The 5,643-nt window shown below is 33.9% G+C and overlaps 2 non-coding genes across 2 annotated transcripts; one reads left to right on the top strand and one right to left on the bottom strand.

Annotated features, from left to right (window-relative positions):
• The first annotated feature begins 341 nt into the window (after positions 1-341).
• On the top strand, positions 342-415 carry TRNAN-GUU. Its single transcript has one exon. It is a non-coding gene; the product is annotated as a tRNA-Asn (tRNA).
• Positions 416-794: 379 nt separating this feature from the next.
• Positions 795-868, bottom strand: TRNAI-UAU. Its single transcript has one exon. It is a non-coding gene; the product is annotated as a tRNA-Ile (tRNA).
• Positions 869-5,643: the final 4,775 nt, after the last annotated feature.

Genomic DNA, 5,643 nt, shown 5'->3' with positions numbered 1-5,643 from the left:
TGTAGTTTCTTACTTTTTCTCTTGGTTCACATTCGAAAGTTGTCCTAATCTCCTTATTTCCTTGCATACTTACCCGTAATATAATTTTCATAGTATTTTGAATCTTCTAAGATCTTAAAAACCATCTTAAAATTTTCATAAGGGTCTTTGGGTGATTTACCACCCCGAATTTTGGTTTAATTCTTCAAAATATTCCAATGGCCTTCTAACTTNATCTTATAAGGGTGCAGAAACTTCTCCCTAATAGGTGCGTTTTAATAATGTGAGGCTGATGATAATACGTAATGTGCCAAAATGGACAACCTTTGCTAGATGTGGGCTTGAATTTTTACAAACAATTGGCTGGAATAGCTCAGTTGGTTAGAGCGTGTGGCTGTTAACCACAAGGTCGGAGGTTCAAGCCCTCCTTCTAGCGATTGGAGGATGGATGTGTATGCTATGAGACTAAAAAACCTCACGGATTTGAGGAAACTTTGAGAGTAAAAATATGAAATCTTATCGGACTCTTGATTGAGACTAAAGTGTTACATGAAGAGGGGCTTGTGAAAATCTTTGTAATATAGATAATCTTCGATTTTTGCATATTCTAGAAATCAATTCTAATCTTCAATTTTCACCCAAAATTTAAACCAGAAAAGGTTGAAGTTTGAAGAAGTTGAGGACATTTTATAATTTGAAAAACCACATATCCAATATCCTTTCACCCAAAATTTAAACCAGAAAAGGTTGAAGTTTGAAGGAGTTGAGGACATTTTATAATTTGAAAAACCACATATCCAATATCCCAAGGATGTTGGTTCTAGCGGGGCTTGAACCCGCGACCTTCGGCTCATAAGACCAACGCTCTAACCAATTGAGCTACAGAACCTTGGATGATTCCAAAACCACCCACAAATAAACCTTCAATAACACCAATAAAATTTAGAGTGATGCCCAAACTTTGGGCAACCAAGAGTTCAACATAGCTTCAATTTTAAAAAATATCTTTAATCTTGGAGAGAAATGGAAGATGAGAATTCAATCATAAATACACATAAACAATGAATAGAGAAAATTCATGAAAGTTAAGGGTTTAAAGACTTGAGTCCTTCAAGAAAAATAGGTACATAGTGTTGTTAGGGCTGCACAATAACTCACAGACTCGATCTAAATGAATACAAAGAATAGGAGAGAGAAATTGTAAGAAGGAACCTTGACTAGAGGCTTATATGGATGTCTTTATATAGAGAATACACATAAAGTACATATTCAAAGCACTTCTTAAGCAGATATTTATATAGATCAGTTTACTATACATATAAACCCGCTTTACTATATTCATTTAGAACATATAACCTTACTATGTATAACCAGTCGCGTAAGCTATAAATAAGCAGCATACTCCATAGCCTAACACTTCTTCTATTTGGAGACTGTTCCAGTCAATCTAGAATTTCATTCTCAAACGACTCTTATCCCGATCAATATCATCATTGCACTAGACCAATTAAAGCTTTGCACAATTTCATTTTTTCCAACATCAACACATTTTTTTCAACATGTCTGCTGAGTTTTTTGCACCCTCTATCTTCTCCAAACACATGTCACCTTCTTCCACTAACTTACGAGTGAAATGATATCATATTCTAATGTGTTTTGTCTTTGAATGATAGACCGAGGTTTTTACCAATTGTATAGCACTCTAACTATCTAGATAAATAATCTTCTTGTATGCTTTTTGTCTAACTATTTTAGACAGTCTTTCATCCATATCATCTCCTTTCCAACTTCAGCTCTTGCCATGTATGCAACCTCAGTAGATGAAGCAACAACACAGTTTTAAAGCTTGGACATCCAACTCTGTTTTTATATCTATAGTGTGGATGTATTTAGATGTGCTCTTGCTAGAGTATATATCTCCACTAAGATCATCATCCACAAAATCTTGTAGAACTACTTTGTCATTGTCATAACAAAGTGAAGTACTAGATGTACCTCTTAGATATCTCTAAAGTCACGTCACAACTTCTCAATGTTATTTCTCTCGGTGTACCATGTACTTGCGATCAACTCCTATAACATGTGTTATATCAATTCTAGTGCAAACCATGACATACATCAAACTCCTAACTGCAAAGCGTATGGAGCTTATGCCATGTACTCATGTTCTTCAACTTTCTTGGTCGAACATAATTTTTCAAAAGGGGTAGTCCTAAGTTTAAAATCATTAGTCTTGAATTTGTACAACATCTTCTCAATGTACTGCTCCTAGGATTGATTTAATGTGCCAGCAGATCTATCTTGAGAAATCCTATCTTGTGAATCTACTTCGTTGCACTCAAATCATTCATTTCAAATATTAAAGACATACTTGCCTTTAGATTGTTTATCTCCATCATACTAGATCCTGCAAGTAGTATATCATCTATATACAGGAGTAGAAACACCTAAGAATTAGTGTATTTCTTGAAGTAACAACAATCATCATTTTCACTCAGGTGGAAACCACTCTTGCACATTAAGGAGTCGAACTTTTTATACCATTGTCTAAGTGCTTGTTTCAATTCGTACAAGCTCCTATTGAGCTACACCATGTGTTCTTTGCCTGGAGATGCAAATCTTTTGGTTGTTGCATACAGATCTTCTCATCTAGAACTCCATGTAAAAATGTTGTTTTTACATCCATTTGCCCAAGGTACCAATTCTTTGAAGCAACAATACTCAGCAAAATTTTGATAGTAGTTAATTTCACAACCAGAGAAAAGAGTTCAGCATAATCAATATCTTTCCTGTGTCAATATCCTTTAACTACTAACCAAGCCTTTAACATCACTTTGTCATTTGGTTTAGCCTTGATTCTAAACACCCATTTGTTTAACAGAGCTCTCTTTTCGGTAGGTATCTCAATCAACACCCACGTATTATTCTTTGCAAGTGAGTTCATCTCATCATCCATGACTTTCTCCCACTTGGCTGAATCTTCTATCTATAGAGTCTCATCAAAGGACTTTGGTTCTCCTTTTTCAGTTAGCAATAGATACTGTGATAAGGAATCAAATAAAGAGAAAGCTCTCCTACCAAATAATAAGGAATCAATCTCAAGAAAAGCTCGGATACGAAATGGTATGAAATCAACCCAAAGGAAAGCTATGATACCAAAAGATATCAAAATCACTACCAGAGAAGTAAGATTTGGATTACCTTGTAGGTCGAATATCTCAAGGCAAGAAGATTTGTTTGATATTCGAATCACTACATAAGCAAGATCGATTACGTCTAGCTTGAATGATTCTAAACATTCAATCTAAACTTAGCCCTAATGATAAGAATCACTCCAAGGGGAAGTAAAATGTAGATTACCTTGTTGATCAAATATTTAAAGGTAAGAACACTTGTTTGAGATCCGAATCACTTCACAAGCAAGATTGATCATGTCGAGCTTGAATGATTCTACATAAAACCTAAACTACATACCATTGTAAAGAAACTTAATTATTGGCTAAACGAAAGCACAAATGCCTCTTTTAGTACATTTTTCAAGTCTCTTTCACAATTATTACATACAGACTTTATATAGCGTCAGAATAAAACCCTTGATCTTATGTGAGGCATCTCAAGAGCTTGTAATACTCATACTTTATGGTGTAATTAGTCATTATGTATATTTTATGGCCATAATTAGGGACCTTATAAATAAGCCTTAAAATACATTAAAGAAACACCATAACTCTAAATTACTCTCTATTATGATTCACCCAAAATATATAACAATGAAGCTTCATTCTTCTTCACTGAGTCAAAATTGAAATATCTTTTGATAATTTCAACAACATTTTTTTCGCAAGTATATTGTATGATTGATGTCTCTTGGTTTATATCATAGTGTAATCAAGGTAAATATCTATCAGATTTTCTAATAGTTATAGATGATCTTCTCAACAGTTGCTCAAGTTTCACTTGCTCCACGTCTAGTTCTTCAGCAATAGTTTTAGGACTTTCATCATTAACATCTGAAACGACCCTAAATTTCTACTTACTCAGAGTCGTTACTAACGTCTCATGCTCTGCTAAAATGCGGAATATAACTCTTAAAAGTAAACCTCATCTCTAGTATAAATGTCGAAAACATTTAAAACATCTTATATCTCTTGAAAACACATCCATGGTCTTACGTGTTTAATACGAAATACTAAAAAATTTAAAGAAAATAAAAACAATACAAAATAATATAAAACAATGAATGCAAAACAACCTATCCTAACCTAAGACTAAGAATTTAAATCTAAGTGTACCCTATGCACATGCTAGTCTCTACTCGTGATGCTGTTGTCATGTGTATATGGGCGTCTTGTCTTTACCTGAAAAATGATATGACAAACCGCTAGAGTATTTCAAAGAATATTCAGTAAGTGACCCCACTATAGGGGTCATGCTAATGCAAAGACGTGCAATCATGCTCTTGGGACTTTTTCTATTCTCTAGGGATGACCTCCAGTCTCGGACTATTTTGGATGTGTAGTACTTGCCTGCACACGACCCACACGTGCGAGTGTAAATCTCTAGGGGCTCGCACACCCCCTGGATCCTCTCTAGTCAAGCTAATATGTATCGACGTCCGGAGGTCAGCAGAACCCCTTGGTGTCATGCTTCCCATGAACACCCTCATCAACATACTGTACGCGTCCGGACTCATTGTTTTTAGGGAAGTATGCCTATGCTTATGAACATACAACATGCACGAGATCCCCTCTAATTTTCATATCATCTCTTCTGACACAACCATATAGTCTCATCTCTTTGTTACATTAAGTAACACATGCTCGTTAGATATTTATATCAATATCATTTTCATGCTCTTAAGGTTGTGTTCTATGTCGGTCTATCAACATGATGCAATATGACACTCATCATCATATCGCATGCTTAATATGGAAAACATCAACATATTAAGACAAACGTCATGCAATCATCATACTCATCATATCGCCATAAAGTGCATCAAGCATATCAAGTACGTCATACATCGAACTATATATATTACGCACATATCATAAATTGTAACTCATACAATTTTTAGCCTATCCTATAGCAATGTCAATTACCTAATTAGCTTAAACTGTTGTCACTAATTTAAATTCCGATTTTGTCCTCTGAAATCTAAATCAACCTATGTGAGTCCATGACATCAGTTTCAAAATTATTACCTAATTAGCTTAAATTGTAATGGTTTATGTGTTAGATTTTAGGCAAATATTAGAGTTTTTGCTAAGTCTTGGAATATTTTATATATTATTAAATATTTCATATTCTATTGTTACTGATTTATGAAAGTTATTGTTAAAAAAATTGATAGCGTTATTTTATGTTACACCTTATACTTTCGTGCTTATGTCATTTCTTTTGTTTTATCATTTAATTCTATTCACTAGTGTGGTGACCTTTTGATTTATTCAATCATTTAATTCTATTCCCCCAATCTTCTCGCCCTCCAATATTTTTTTTGTTTTATCATTTAATTCTCCCGAATCTTTGCCCTCTTATCTATTTTGTTTCGTCATTTAATTCTATTCACTAAATGTTTTTTTTTGTTTGATCATTTAAGTCTATTTCTAGAATCTTTCTCTTTCCTTCCCTCCCTATTTACTTTTCTATTATTTATTTTTA

The sequence above is a fragment of the Cucurbita pepo genome, chromosome LG16, assembly GCF_002806865.2.
Source record: "Cucurbita pepo subsp. pepo cultivar mu-cu-16 chromosome LG16, ASM280686v2, whole genome shotgun sequence".
In the NCBI taxonomy this organism is placed as follows: domain Eukaryota; kingdom Viridiplantae; phylum Streptophyta; class Magnoliopsida; order Cucurbitales; family Cucurbitaceae; genus Cucurbita; species Cucurbita pepo.
This window is presented reverse-complemented; position numbering and strand designations above follow the sequence as displayed.